Source organism: Anticarsia gemmatalis, chromosome 18 (genome assembly GCF_050436995.1).
Source record: "Anticarsia gemmatalis isolate Benzon Research Colony breed Stoneville strain chromosome 18, ilAntGemm2 primary, whole genome shotgun sequence".
NCBI classification, from domain to species: domain Eukaryota; kingdom Metazoa; phylum Arthropoda; class Insecta; order Lepidoptera; family Erebidae; genus Anticarsia; species Anticarsia gemmatalis.
The window spans coordinates 4,343,535-4,360,423 of record NC_134762.1 but is presented as its reverse complement, the minus strand read 5'-3'; positions in this window follow the sequence as shown (position 1 = coordinate 4,360,423).

Genomic DNA, 16,889 nt, shown 5'->3' with positions numbered 1-16,889 from the left:
AATGATTTTAGTTAACAAAACTTGATAATTTGCTTAAATTACCCCCAAATTTCAATGTGGCCTAGGTACAACGTACTACTGGCCTAGGTACATAGGGTATGTTGTACCTTGGCCACATTTCCCATTTATTTTTAAATTTAAAAATATTATGTAAGTATTAAATATACATTTCTGATATTTTTTTGGTGAGTACCCAAATAATTGACATTTCAAAATATGCAAATATGATTTGTGTGCTGCACGTCAAATCACAATAAAAAATATATTTCTAAAAAACCGGCCTAGGTACAACAGGTTCCCTTATATGTTAAATATTTTAACTCTTACTACACATAGATCAAAATAAAATTGACAAATTAGGTAACAAATTGAGGCACTGATAACTCTTGTGTGACCTTTTTCTAGGCTTAAAAGAAGACTGAGAGGCCTCAGAGGGTAATTTATTACCCTAAAAATCCTCATCGAAATTGGTTCACTAGTTTACAAAAAGATAGGTTAATATAAAGAGCCAATTTCGCATTTAAGTAGGTACAAATATTAGTATTGATTTTCGTTTAGTTTCCCTTTTATCATTTAAACGGTAGCTGGATTCTCTGCCACTATAGACTACCGGCAACCGGCAAGCTATCGAAAAAATGTGTATGACAATCTTTTCAACGCCTCTAGCGGGCGTCGTAGAAACTATTTTGGCAGCACATTTTAAATGTCAATCTCTCGATACTCAATGGTTCCAATTGTAGAGAATCGTGCTACTGATGACCTTCTTTTAATACCTACATTAACTTTGCAATCTAATATGGGAGACCTAATTTGCAAGCCTCGCAATAGAAGGTTGATGACCTCAAATCTGAATACTGAAACAGTAATAGTCCCATTTGGCAATACCGGTGGACATTCTCCGTCTCATTATCGTTAATTGAAAATCAATGCGAGTGAGTGAGATGGAACGACACGTACGATCATTCGATTTCATGGTATAACTATTGGTTTGAGCTCTAGGTCGGTATAAAGTTTTAATTATACGGAAAGGCCGACTACTTTATATTTTAAAGTATTAAAAAGCAATTATGTAGCATTCGTACCGGATAATTGCAACAGATTCCTGGGATACAATTAATTGAAGAACGCGGTGGGAATTAAAATGTATTTTGAAACGGGAATTTTGCTTAATATATTTTGGAATGCTCTATTTAATGTTTAGAAGATATAGTACAGGTGCAAAGGTGTCTGACTTGCAATCAAGAGGTCGAGAGGTCGAATCCCACCCATTATAAAGACACTTATTCGAAAAATCTACATTCTTTCTTCTTAATATGAGCTATTTTTTTTCAGTAAGTAACCGATGAGTACAATGGGGCAACCTTAAAATAAACTCATTGGAATTGCAATTGGGAAGTCTTTTGTTTCATTCCTATCCTACCATTAACACACAATATTTTCATTAGATCTTAACTGGAGAGATTGATAGGAGTTGTGAATAGTATGTATTGTAATATTTAAAAGAAACACACTATCCTAGTAGGTGGTAGACATTATTGTAATAAAAAATATTATCATAATCTCATCTTTTTTTACGACAACATGAATGTTAACGTCTAAAGAAAGCTACTTCAAGTGTGAACATAGAATATTGTTCCAGGTTCTACAGTCCAGTACATTTACATACAATCTACATAATGTCCTACACGATAGCTTCAAAGAGACGCAGAGCGTATACTTGTATACTTTTGGTACAATAGAATTCAAGTATATAAAAATAAATGAACGTTTATGAAACAGAATATAATATTATTTAAAAAAAATCAAAATTTCTGACCTTAATGTTTAAAATTTGACAAAAATCGACGGAAAAGTTTTATTTAAATAACATAGCTTTCAAAGCAATTTTATTTGTATTTATTTTTCAGGATTATAAGACTATTATCCTAAAAAACAACAAAACATTCTAGCATATTAGAATGTTTCTCAATATTACATCGTAGTTTGGTAACGTGCCTGGTAAATGACAATAGGCTCGCCCTCTACCACATGGGACTGGTTTTGTTGATGGTGACACGTAGGTGTATTTCATAAACTTCTGCCTACACCTTTATTTATAACGAGGATGATATTATCTACATATGATTAGCAGATTATACTAAAATCATCTTAGATATGTATTTGGATCATTGGATCAAATAAAAATACACCCACTAGATATATTTCTACGAAGTCTAAATGTCAAGACGACAATCCGAACCGAGTTCGTGGATTTGTATCGTGAACTGAAAGCCGCTTACATTTGGCATGCGATACTTAATACAATCTACTGGTGCGATAAATTGAGATTTTTACTGATCTGGGTAAAGAGAGGATATGTGGATGCCTTTTAGTGTTCCGTGCCGAAAGTTTTAAAAATAGGAACCAGTGGATCCTATTGTTCAGACTTCGCTATCCGTCTGTTCATCACCAGTTTGTATCTGATCATGACCTGTGATAGTTAGACAGATAAAATATGTAGGGGATGTCGTCTGTTACCGCTATATTTTTTACCTATTGGTTAGTGGTCAACCTAGTGCCAAAGGAGTTAAATATTCATATCAAGAAAGGCTTTTGACTGTCAACCTTTTTCTTAATTACAACAAACGACTGACTTTCTATGTACCCACGGAAGCACTCAGTTCTGGTTCCATTATGCAACCGCCCATCTCGCTTAACCCACAAATCGTTTGCCAACCAGTAAGCGCCTCCAATGAGGCTTGAAATACGTTTATTAGCTTCAATAGGCTATTTTGTTAAGCCAATATTAACTCCAGTGCCGGAACAAGGTCTTTCCTATAAATTTTCAATCCTCCTCGTTCCAGATTTAGGCTTAATGTTTTATGGATAACATATATTGAAGCCAAATCACACAGACAATAAATTTTGCAAATACTTTACAGACGTTAAAAGCCACGATACATCTTGTACCATCATATTATACTAAACGGTACCTTATACTGATTCCGACGTAATATTTTGATTTTGAATCTCCTTTTGCTAGTCACTACATCTATCAAACAAAGATTTAGCAACGCGTCTTTACATTAATGTCTGTTTACGATAAATAATGCACTGAATTGACAGTATAAAGACAGTATTATTCCCGAGTAAGGTTTAAGTGTGTAATTTGTTAAAGTTACCCTGATGTAACCCGAGTGAAGCCAGGACGAGCCGCTAGTGTTTCTATATAACAAGCTTTTATTTTCAACAAACGACAAACGTAATTAGCAATAACTTGCAATTATTGTGTTGGCTGAATGTACCTAATTACCGATGCCAGCTTCGATAATTAAAAAAAAGTATTTGTTCATATTTATCACCATTGCTGGCAGTAATTGCTTTTTTGTTTATATTTCAATGTTCCCATTTACTTTAAAAAAAAGGCATATTTCTTGGTAATCATTATTGGCTGCTTAATTTTACAAAAAAACATTTTTTAAATATGGAGCCTTGTTTATTTTTCTGTAGAAAAATTGAATAAGTACGTGTTTACTAACGGGAAGATTATGTTCATAATTAAATTATTTTATTAAAAATGTATTATATCAAAATAATGCTTAAATGCGTTTAATTTTGTTCTTCCCTTTTTAAAATACATGGGATAAGAAGATGCAACATTTACTTATTCATTCACTCAAACCTAAAATCACCTTATAATACAAATATTAGCATTACTGTTATGAAAACAAGATCGTGGGTATTTAACCTTTTTTAATTTGTTTACCACAAAACAAACCCTTCTCTTGTTTTTTATTATAAAACAAAAATGGCATTTTATTCTTAATCAAAATTAAATATATCAAAGTACCTATATCAAAAGTATGACCCAGGAGCTTGGACCAAAAATAAACACAACAAGTAAAACATCATCTAGTAGGGCTAAAACATACAAGTCTTCCCCTATTAAGCACATAGGGGGGCATAAATAAACACCCGTTGATATAATGTATTGCTTCATTATAATAATAATTACACTGTTGATAACAAACCGGGCCAAGGACGGGACAGCACCAACTCATCGCACAAAATTTCATCATACTAGATAACTACCATAGCTTTCTCAGAAATACATTTAAAAGGTCTTGAAGAAGATAAGCTTTTGTAAAATTCGCGAAGGGTACCAAATTGATCAATTTCAAAAGTAATTAATAATCTATACGCCATATATTATTTTATATTTAAAGACAGTTTTGAATTAACGTTCGTTTCAGTTACGTCAACGTTTTCAAATCAAACAATATGAAGTCTATTGTAGATAATGAGCACTTTAAATTCAAATTGAGTCGTAAAGCAGGATGTCTTAGAACCCCAGACTGATTCCAGCTGATTCAAGATCCTGAAATTACCTATAAATCATCATCATCATCATCATCATCTCAGCCGGGAATCGTCCACTGCTGGACAAAGGCCTCCCCCATCGAGCGCCAATAGGACCGGTCCTGGGCCGCCCTCATCCATCGGACTCCGGCAACCCTTACCAGGTCGTCGGTCCATCTTGTGGGGAAATAAATATACGTATAAATATACGTCTACAAATAGTTGACCCGCCCAGCTCCACTAATATACAATCTTAAGGCCTCTCTTATCTTAAATTGAATCATGTTTTCAATTATTATTGACTCCATGCGAAATTTTATCATAACTGGCTAAGCAGTTTTCATTTAAGCGTAACAGACAGATTTTCGTATTTGATATTAGTTTATACAATGTCAAGTATTTCATACACCTTTGACTACACTCCTGGTTATAACAGGCGTTATATTATGTATGTATGTATACATAATATGTATGTATAGATACCACTACTCATAACTGTACCATCTTTAAGCGAAATAATAAAAGATTCCGGGAAAACTGATTTGCAAATTCCGAATGTGAGAAAAACTTGTTCAATTTCGCCGAAGTCGCTGGCTTGTAGACATTCCTAAACTTGTATTATATGAGGACCTCCAAGAACATTATAGCGGCTAAATATGAAATTGTTCGATATTACTAACAAAGTCTTTTGAAGTCTGCCAGACAATAATAATATAGTATATTATCCAGAACTTTAGGAGACTTCTTAGTAGTGCTATAAATAAAATAAGTAATTAACAATTTTCTGTTATAATATAAAGTTTATCTTGTAGAAAATTTATTCGGTTACTTTATCTTTATCTTCAAAGGTTAGCTGAAAGTCAATAGGTTTGAAAACAAAATTAAAATTGTCATTTTTTTCGTAACAGGCTTCGCAGGCCCCGGCCGGTAGCGGCCAACCCAGTCTTCTACCTAAAACTTTTAATAATTAAAACGGCACTTAATTGATAAATATTTATTAATGAACTGCCGTTGCTACTTTACCACATTATAATATCTATTACACAATACAGAAATATTACATAAAACAAAGTTAAAAATACTTCATACAATATAACTTTATTTATAAAAAACATGTTATGAATAGTGTGGGTATGAAAATAAACAACTAAATCTTAATTGCGTTTAGCAAAAGTTTTACAAAAAATTACACCCACATGCATCTCTTTAAAAGTATTTTAATATAATCATAACTATTCTATATCGTCTACAACCACGCAGAAACCATCATATAAAATGAAAGGAATAAAACAATATGCATCCATCTTAATATTTCCCTATATTATGTTAAAGTTCCACAAATCAAATACGACTATGCGATGCATATTTCATTTTTCTCATAAAGAAAAAAATAGTGCTGTAATAAAAAAAATATATGTAGAAGCATAATAGATAACTAGTTTATTTACACATAAATATACCGCATGAGACACACACAATTTGAAATGTATTTTGTGCTTAACAAATATCTCCATAGCGTTCGCGAGACATAATTTAATTTCCTTGTGATTCCTATTGTGGCGATATATTGATACTTAACAAGAAAGAAGAAGGCCTAAAAGCACTTTTACATCAAATATAATCTCGCAAAAAGGTACATACAAAACCCCTACCCTACTCCTTTTATAAAAAGTATCAAAGTGTAGACAATACAGAATCACACTCTCTATACCCTGACTGTCGTAGACTGATGGGTCGGCCACGTCGGGAACCAGTGAAAAGTCAAGCGCGGGACTCACGACTTTACATGCTCCCGAGGCACGGAAGACGATGAACGTTAACTTCCTACCTTCAGGCAATTGGCAAAGAATTTTTTGGCAGATAAACTCTGGAAACAATTTTTTGACCAGACCCAGGATTCGACCGTACCACAACAGTCAGTAGTTTTGCTTAAAATTTCTAGGAATTCGTTAACGATAACTAAAACTTCATTCCACTGGGCCGTTCCCATGTAAGTCTGTATTTACATGCAGTTAATAACATCTGACATTGAAACTTTGGTCATAACGTTGCAAGCTTGTTAGTGTTTCACCTCAGACCACAACTCGAACCTTGTTAATTAATGCACTTCTACTTGCTTTTATTAACTTAGGTCAGGGTTTTGTAGGCAATTATTTGAACGAGTGTTTTGATTTAATTAAAATCGTGTTGTAATTGAATATGTAACATAAGATGTATTAAAGAGAATTTGGCCAAAACACATCAAATTATTTATTTATTTTAAACTTAAAATACAATTTTGTATAAAGGCGGACTTATGACAACATATTCCTACCAACCGAAAAGTGGTCTAAACATGGAAAAATCGACTGGTATTATTTACGTACGAAAAAAAGGAGGTGAAACATTCCATTTATTTCCTATCCATTTATAAAGGAGTCTTAATATTACCAACAAAGAAACAATAAATCTAATTCTTTATATATATTTCATATAAGAGGTTAAAAGAATTTGCAAATGCTTCGTTTAATAATAATTGTGACACGATACACGCATATCAATAAACATGGCAGTCTTTCTTAAGACAATTTGTATTTAAAGCCCTCTATTAAATGTATTTACTCGATTCTCTGCAACTTTGTGGTTTTCCAGTCCCCGTGGGATTAAATCATAGTTCAATGTATATTAAAATTGTCTGCTCTACAGATAATGCAATCTATTTAAAGAAAGACAGACCGACTCCCACATAAGTATTGAATTATTCCCGCATCACGTCAAAACCAGACAGTGCCGTATTTAGTCAGTAGTTGAATAAAATATGATTTCCTTCAGAGAACTAATACATAACTAATACTGCTATAATTCTGTGAAGGTAGAAAATACGTGTCTTGATTCCGTACCTTCGAATTTACGGTACCTAAATGTATTATTATATCGATATGTTATAAGGTAGCTTATGCCCGCTGTTCACGTGATTTTATTCGTATGTAGAAATAGGTACGAAATCTTGGTAGTATTTTTCTTTCCTGGTATTCATGATCCGTAGTAATTTTAATCAAAATCTAAATTGGTTAAGCAATGTTCCTAGTTATTGATACGTACCAAGTTTAATTTCGTTGTTGTATGTCAAGATGTATGTGAATGAACCAAGGGAAGTTTGTAAGTACCTACCAAGTGGTGTTTTTTCGTTCTCTGCTCCTATGATAAGAAGGCGTGATTTTATGTACGTATGTGTGTAAGTTGAAGTTTAATTGCTCATTATAGAGTCAATACTTTTTTTATTTTATTCAATAGCCAATAATGATAGGTGCACAGAAGAGGTGGTTTTATTAAAGGTATTTAAAATCAAATTAATATTTACATCAAAGGCAACATGAAAATGCTATTCCTAGTAAACATTTGTATTGAGAATCGCGAATAAATTATTATAACTCATCAATTATTGGAAAAAACACAATTACAGTTAAAATCTTTGATCTTTAGAAATATATTTCGAAATATAAACTCTGTACTATTTTGATGAATATTAATATTGAACAGAAAAATAGCATCAATCTAAAATAACTAACATAAACGATTTTTTAAACAAATACATATTATATTTGAAAAGTCTCTTTCGGCGCTGTTCAATAATATGAGCTCATAACATTAAAGTTTCGCATTGGATATTGACTTTAATATTATTAGGCCAGCCAGTTTGCAGCAACCTGCGCCGAAACGTCAAGAATAAGGTATAATGTAAAATGCGTGAAGACGATTCGTTTTTTTTGTAACCCGTGACTGTCCCACTGCTGGACAAGGCTCTCCTCCCGAACGAGAGAAGGGCCCCGAGTCCAACACGCTAACCGTATGCGGGTTGTGAACTTTGCATGCCTTCAAGTAACGTGTTAAACCACTTTTAGGCATCCAGGGTTTCATCATGATGTTTATTTCTGTTTTAGTATTTTTTTAACCCATTACTGTTCCACTGCTGGGCAAGGGTCTCCTCCAATAATGAGGAAGGAATATAATAGAGGTATGTACTTAATCATTTTCTTGTTACAAAAACACCTAAGTAATTACGCCCGAATAGTGAAGAGTTCATCCACCTTCCTACAGAATTGGAACCTACATCAATATTTTCTTTTGACCTAATACGGATAGGTTCAACGTGGGTTCAACGATCTATCGGGTACGTTAGGTATCAACGACTTTTGACCCTTACGGCAGATGGTTTAGATACTGACAAATGTCGTTATTGTGATAGAAATATGATATATTTTTCTGATACGGTAGTATGTATTACATGCTTGTGTATTACGAATTTATGTGCCATAAAAAACTGTATAACTTCAAATGCCGACATGATTCATTTCTCTTTAAAATAATTAATTTGGGTATTAATTTGATCTTATATAAAAGATAATATATTATGTTGAATGTTGATATTGAAACAAAAACTTCTAAGAATATTTGAATTCTTTACTGTTAAGTTTCTATAGTTTTTAAGTTTATAAATTATTTACTTCTTTGTTGAAGTCTACCTAGTTAGAGAGTGATGTTATCTTATGATTCAAGGTTTTATAAATGTTATTAGTTTTAAAACCAGTAATTTTAAAGATAGAATAGAAAATACGTACTTTTGTTATAATTTCATATGCTTTTTATTAACCATTGTTACTAAAGCACACACATAACTCAAGTTCCTTTGTGCCGTCGCGTCGGTTCTGCGCCAGACCTTTAATTGTAGCGCGATTCTGTACAGTCGGTACTTTCGAGTATTATATAGAGAGTTTGACATTTAGAATGTACTGCAAAAATAGTTTCTGCGACTCACGCTAGAGGCGCTGAAACGATGGTCATACACAATTTCTCAATAACTACCTGGTTGTCGATAGTCGATAGTGGTAGAGAATCGTGGTATTGGTCGAGTTCGTTATCTGTCCCACCGGGCTATGAGAGTGAAGGAATAGAGGGAGTACCTGTGTATTGTGCTTGGAGTCTATAAAACAACCCTACACTGTTGGCCAGTGTCAATAAACCGAACGCCGTAGCGGGAATAGCAAGGACAATTATTTCATAATTGTACCCATCACAATAAACAAAAATAAAGAAATAAAAGAATCTACAGTTTTTCACACAGAATGCATTTAAAAATGTCTAAAAAATATCTTTACCGTTCGGACGATAGATTTTCAATTACGAGACTGCCACGGATTCAATATGGCGACCGACGACCGACGAATTAAATTTCCGACGAAAATGTTCTAGCTCTTTGCTATTTGATGTTAGTTTGAAATACTTGGAGATAGTTTGTAACTTTAAAAGATGATTTGAAATGTCTTGAAGTTGCCCTTAGTTATTAAAATAACTTTATCTGATCAACGCTATACGATAACTTGGAGAGCCTTGGCATGCACAATTTTGTTAACACGCTTTTAAGATAAATCTAGTGAACGGAGTCCTAGGCAAAATCGAATACCGTTATCGCTCTTGCATGTCCCTAATAGCCCCAATCAAGACCAATATCAAATTAAATTACAACCCTTAATAGCAATTAGCACGCTCAGTTTAATTGAACTTTCACTGGCACTAATGATGACATCTGATGACCATTAAAATAGTATCCCTCATTAGTGTTATTAAAGACACATTTTATTTTATTGCTTAGGCATTAGATGCAGGTCCTACAGTTCCAAACTATCTTCTCTAGGCAAAAAGATCTGTAGAGGAAATTTCTTACAATAGCTCTACTACTCTTTTGTTTTTTTTTTTTTTTTTTCATCAGGAAAATGCATTACTGCATGTCCCGCCCCAGGGAGGAAAGCGGGGGTCTGTCGGGCTCTCCCGCCGGCAAGGCGTTCCGGCTGACTTGGGCATACCGACTAAAAACCTGACGGTGTTCCTTCTGCGGTCACCATAACGTGGCCAGGACGCCGTACCTCCGATCGGATACTCCGCGTCCCAGCTCTACTACTCTACTCTAACAATAGGCAGTAACAATGAAGGAGCATGCTTTTGACATTTGACGTTATTATTTGAATTGAATAGTTCATATGTTAGACGCTAGAGGCGCTGATCAGTTATTCACTACAAAAACTCTTCCTTTACAAAAAAGTACACTAATGCCGATACGTTTTACGACATTAAATATTAGGCCATGCAATTTTATGTGAGCGGAAAAGACCCTGACCAAAGCATTTTTTCTTATTTATTACTAGGTTAACTGTGTTTTCAATATTTATGGGTAAAAATATGATGTCAACGACCCTAAATAAAGGGACAAGAAAAAATAGAATTATGATAAAAATATACACAATATTCCTGATATACGTTACGCATGAGAGCAATTTTAGTTCAACGACTTAAATAAATAAAAAGGATCTCAATATAACAGTATTTCTTACAATCTAGATTAAATTCGTTCAAAATATACAGAATATGTACCTACAAACTGATATACAGACAGAAGAAAGCCCTTGTTATCACGGGATTAAACAGAGGCGAAAGAACGCAACTTGCTAAGATCCAAGCTAATTGCTTTTGCTTCATCAACGTCCATACATGCCTGCCAAAAAAACTAAGACAAAACTGACTTAGTACCCTGCGTCACTAGGACGCCATGGCGGCGTCGCTGGCTACGTATCCAAGCAGATAATACTGAAATGTATGTAGCCTGACGTGGCGACGGTGTGGCAACGTGACATTTCGATACTAACTGCTTGGATACGTAGCCAGCGACGCCGCCATGGCGTCCTAGTGAGGCAGGGCTTTTACTAACAAATGTTGTTTAAGCTCTGATTAGTTAGATAGTGATTTGTCGTTTTCATTTACACAGTTTCAAAATTGATAAAGTGACAAACAACTGTGCCTCGATTCTCTACTACTATCGACTACCGACAACCGAACTGTCATCGAGAAATTTTGTATGAAAATCTGATCAGCGCCTCTTACGGGTGTCGTAGGAAACATTTTGGCAGTACATTCTAAACGTCAAAATTTCGATAGCTAGCCGGTTGTCGGTAGTCGATAGTGGTAGAGAATCGAGGCACTGTATAACTAGTCGGAGCGAATACGACGTTTGTAAGTAAAGCAGTAAAGACGGTTCGCAAATGTGTAGCAGTTATTTCCACTAATGTATTCTTTTTCTATTTCCACACCCATATCAAGATTCCTTGGCCTTGAACTACGTTTGGATCCTACAATCCTACAAAAGCTATATAATGAATACTAGTACAACTACAGCTCTAGCAATTCTTCGCTACCAAAATATCCTATTCATAACATTCTATAATGTCTTGGCCATTTAGAAATTTCATTTATAATTCATGAAAGTCTGAATGCTGAATGATTGTCAAAAGTAATCATCCTAGAAGTCGTAAATCACCGTTTATAAATGTTGTAATATATTTCTCTTTCACACAAATCTCTTTCGAAATTAGACGAAAAATAGTTGCGGTTGGAAATATTCTCTTTAGTTACAACTTCCAAACTACGATCTATCATAGACATCTCAGTTTTTTTTAACTTGTAAACAAACTTTACCATAGGGATAGTTATATATTTTTAACATATAAAAATATATGATATAAAGACAATATTTTTTTCAGCAGATATTCAGGGCGGCCTTGTGCTTGACTAATATATGTAGGTACTAAAGTGAATTTTAATTAGGCGATTCCGTACTTAACGATTTTAAACTCACGCGACTTTTACAGATAATATTGTAGTGCAACGGGTCTTAAGCGAAGAAATAACGAGATTACATACAGCTGAAGTACTGATACCGCGTAGCTATCGAGAAATTTTGTATGAAAAACTGTTAAGCTGTGCATGATCTATTTTGAAGTATAATTTATTGTTGCCACTAGCTAAATAATAGTAGTAGACTAAAGATTATTCCGCTACTGCACTTAATGTTGATATTTTTTGTGACATAATAATATAAAAATCTTTCTGTCCCCTGGAATTCGTATGGAAGTGAGAGCGACAGCATGATTCTCACTAAAAACGATAATTTAATTCGAATGACGATTCTGCGAACGACCGTGAACATGTCCCTTTTTCATCACTACCCAAAGACTTCCTAGAAATAACTAGCTGTATATAAAATACATTATACTATCAAACGTTAAAAGTGTGTGCATGTCAGTTCAAGAGCGATATCACATTTGATCTCAACATTATGGAGAGTTACGAATACTTGCGAAGTAGATATTTACAAATGAATGCGACCCTCGTCACAAAGTATTTGCGACAAAGTCTATACAAAGTAGGGTTGTATCGGAGCTGTTATATAGCTTAGCCTTTCTTTCAACTATGTTAAAGTCAGCTTCCATTCAATGCAGCTGGATATAAGTATTTTACATGGAACGACTGCGCGACCTCCTCAACCCAGTTACCGGGGTTATAACACGATACCTTTCGGTAAGACAGGTTGTCAGACCTTCAAGCTTCTGACTACTGTTAACGAACTTACTAAAAGCATGCGATTAGCCTTATAAACATTCAATGAACTAGGCTAAATTTCAAACAATGTGACAAAAAAAAATCTAGCACCATGCGTTAAGTTTTGTGGATACAGAAGCGTAAGCTAACTTTTTAATTCAATCAGATGTTATATTGAAGGCGCATGCTAAGCGTTTTGTCATTATGCCATTTGCCATTATAACGCTGGACTTTCGAGGTCAAGATTATAGAAAGAACATTCTTGATTAACTCGCGTTAACTTTTTCGAACCCCTAAACGTAAGGTCTTGAGGAAAATCAACAGTTATGCTGATGCGGATCAAAGCTCCGTTACATCCCTAATACAAAGCGACATTTTATTAGTTTTTCTACGTTCCAACGATTGCTGAACATTGCTAGACTACTAACCAATGTAAGTTGTCTAACATAGACTAAAATAACTTTACAATTCCAACCACATATGGCTACGTCAAAGAACTAGCCTTTGCTTGTTCATTATAAATCAAGTCATCAACATGTTTTAGTCTACTGAGTTCTTTTTCATTGATATTTCAAGGTCATTGCGTCTTAACCCAGAATCTCTAAACTAGGCCTATTTCTATTCAAAGATTGCATAGTAACCGGCCTTACGGATAGCGATAGCCAATAGGCTTTCTACAAAGGATCAGAATATAGGTAGCCTATAAGTAATCCAACAACTTAATAGAGAACCTTCACGATTTATAAGATTAGTATTAAGAATTCTGATTAATCTATACTAATATTATAAAGCTGAATAGTTTGTTTGTTTGATTGTTTGAACGCGCTAATCTCAGGAACTACTGGTCCGATTTGAAAAATTCTTTCACTGTTAGATAGCCCATTTATCGAGAACGGTTTTAGGCTATATAGCATTACGCTACGACCATTAGGAGCGGAGTAGTAACGAAAAATGTTACAAAAACGGGGAAAATTATGACCCATTCTCTCTTACGTGACGCAAGTGAAGTTGCGCGGGTCAGCTAGTTCGAAAATAAAGTAGCTATATCATACCCATATCAGCTGCATAAACTTGTGGATCAATTATGTTTTAAATTGTCAATGTTATTTATTATCTGTTGGCCTAGCAACAAAATTAAACTATTCAGTCTCAATTGGAAACCGATTATGAAATTCAGCCGGCATTCTGATGGATAGATAGTGTTACTAGGAATTGTAAGCAGGCTATACAATAGGGTCCCAAGGTTTACCCAGTGGCTGACAAATGAAACACGTCCTTGGTGAAGATTATATCGTTGTAGGCTTAGATTCGGACCCTGGAGTTGTTTAGGTCCAATAATCTCAACAAAAGCTTGTTTACTTGCCCCACTGGACGGCTTTAGTGTTTTATGGTACGTGTAAAGACTTCTGAATTTTCCTGTTTGATATTTTAGAAAACGTATAATAGTTTCTTTATATCGTATTGTATTTGAATTTTTCATTGTATATTTAGCTGTACTTTATAATTATTATGACTACATTCCTTTCGGTTTTTAAGGAATGATTTTAAAATACATTTAAGTACTATTCTATTGGATAGCAGATAGTTGTTTAGAAATTTATTATTAAGGTTTTACAAAGGTAATGTTCAGAAGTATTTTTTTAAGAGAATTTATAAAGAAATCAAAACAAAATCGTTCCTTAAAAGTTAGTCTGCCAAATAACACTAGGGTACTACTTTAACTTAAAGAAACATGTTTAACTTAGGAAAAAGGAAAAATCCGAACAAATAACGACTAAAATGTCTTAAAGAGTGGAACCCCAGTCCCTTGTCAGTACCGTCGGTAAGCAAAGAACTGTCAGTTGCTGCAATGAATAATACATGGAGTCTACCACAACGACGTTTTCTAACCACGCTTATACGTGCCAGTCACTCTCCGTACCAATAATAATATTAAACTACAAAATAGTGTCTTTAAATCTGACGTTTTACTCCTTTTATCAGATTAAAATGGAAAGCGGATTTTTTAAATCGCTTTTTTGTATGCACATTAAAATTAAAAATAATAATAATGTAGAATGACTTTTTAATGTAGATTTAGAGATATCACTTCTTAACTTTTGGTTTTTTCCGTTCTACATACAATATACATATATTTACGTGCTAAGTATTTACTTGTGGCAGTGCGTTAGTATACGGTAAAGAAGAAAAGACCACGAAGTTAACGAAAAACAATTATTTCTAAATACGGAGGGCTTCTTTAATAATAGAAAAAAACCATCAGCAATCCTTTAAAATAACAAAAATATTTACCTTTGACCAAACACTTAGATAGTAGGAACTTGCTTAGAGGTAAATAAAAGAGGTTCAACTCTTATTTATCTAACATTTCGTAACAAATATTGCGAGTTTTCTTACCTAATCGTCTATTTCATTAGTACTTCATTAATAAATTAATGTGTTATAATAATATGAACAATTCAATATAATAAACACTAAGATGGCCATCAAATATATTAAATGGTGCGTTAGTTATACAAATAAATAGTTTATTAACCTCCACAACTTTGTGTATGAAACAATAGCAACGCAATAAAACATGTCGCAACTATTTTATTTTACGACTGAATAAATCTAAACATGTTTCAAAGGATTTATGAGTTACGATAATTATCAAAAATACGTGCTGTTGATAATTGCAAACTGAATTTATGGACTTTTGTATTCATACGAAACGTATAAAAAGAGAAAAGTTTACAAATATCCGACTTACGTCTTTTTTGTCTAGATTTCCACCTTGCATTTTTATGAGATGTCGTTCCCAAGGATACACTTACCCCCGGTCTCTGAGTACATTTAACGGTAGTTTATCTATTCAATAGCGTTTTTTTTTGTATGAGTTTAAACGCTGTTGAATAGATAAACTACCGCTAAATGTACCTCATAAATCGGGGTTAAATCTTTAACATTCACATTTTTAAATTTCGTCGTAACCGGGTTAGCAGTTTACTCTTAGAAGAAGAGAGCCTGGTGCTTGAACATCAAAGTATTGAACGTAAATTTATATGATAAGTACTTTGATTTTAAATGATCCATCAAACAATTCTCGTTTAGAACAAAATTAAAACTTGTCAACGGCTATCAAAAGGAATTATTAGAATCCATAAGCGCTAATAAAGAATCGCTTCAATGCTACCAATAATAATATCATTTTAAACGATCGACTAAGTGGTTTGTTCTACGCAATCCACGCTCCATTTGCTCGCTTTAATGGTTTTAACTAATCTAAATATATTTGTTATGTTTGTGGCATTTGAAGCATCAAACTTTGGTTTTATCGGAAGACAGATAAGGGATTAAATTATTTTCATCTATACTCACAAAATAATATTTATCACTTTATGTTTTTTATATGAATGACTGTTTTTCGGGAAATAATTTTAAAGATTTTGACTAATAGGCGCTATAAGTAGAATCTGTTGGTAAAGTCGAAATTATTCTTACCAATACCAGGTTTAATTCTTCTTCATTGAATGTTGCTTGTATATTATTTATTTAAATTCATACGTGATTTATGTCTCATAATCATATGCCTCTTCATATATTATTTATTGAAAAAATATTGCAAGCACTTTTCTGAGGGTTAATATTATTCTCTATCATAGCAGCTGTTATTGACAAGACAGGGCTTATCAAATTATTTTAAGTAGATGCATGGAGTTTAATAAATCCAAAGATTATCAAATTTCAATATAATCTATCTCAACCTATTTCGTTTTTTTCTGCACGCATTATTGAAATTCTAGGACTAGATTTATTGGACGTTTTTCTAAGAATATGTCCGAACAAGTATAATTATGTATTTTTTGGAAAATTTCATTATTGAGAAAGTGCATATATTAGTTTCCAAGACCCATTAGAAGCGTAATCTGAAGTTTAATGAACGATCGTTCAGAGAAAGACTTAGTTATCATTTTAAAAAACTCTGAACGGGGTTCTATTTTCGAGGACTGAAACAACCAATGAGTTATAAAAATATTTTCTTGATTTATTCTCTAGGATGTAATCTATAATTGCCCAACTTTACAACTTTAGATCTGTTTAGCCGTGATAAAAATGTAATAACTTACTTTGGAGACGTACGTAAAATCAAAACTGACAGCGCC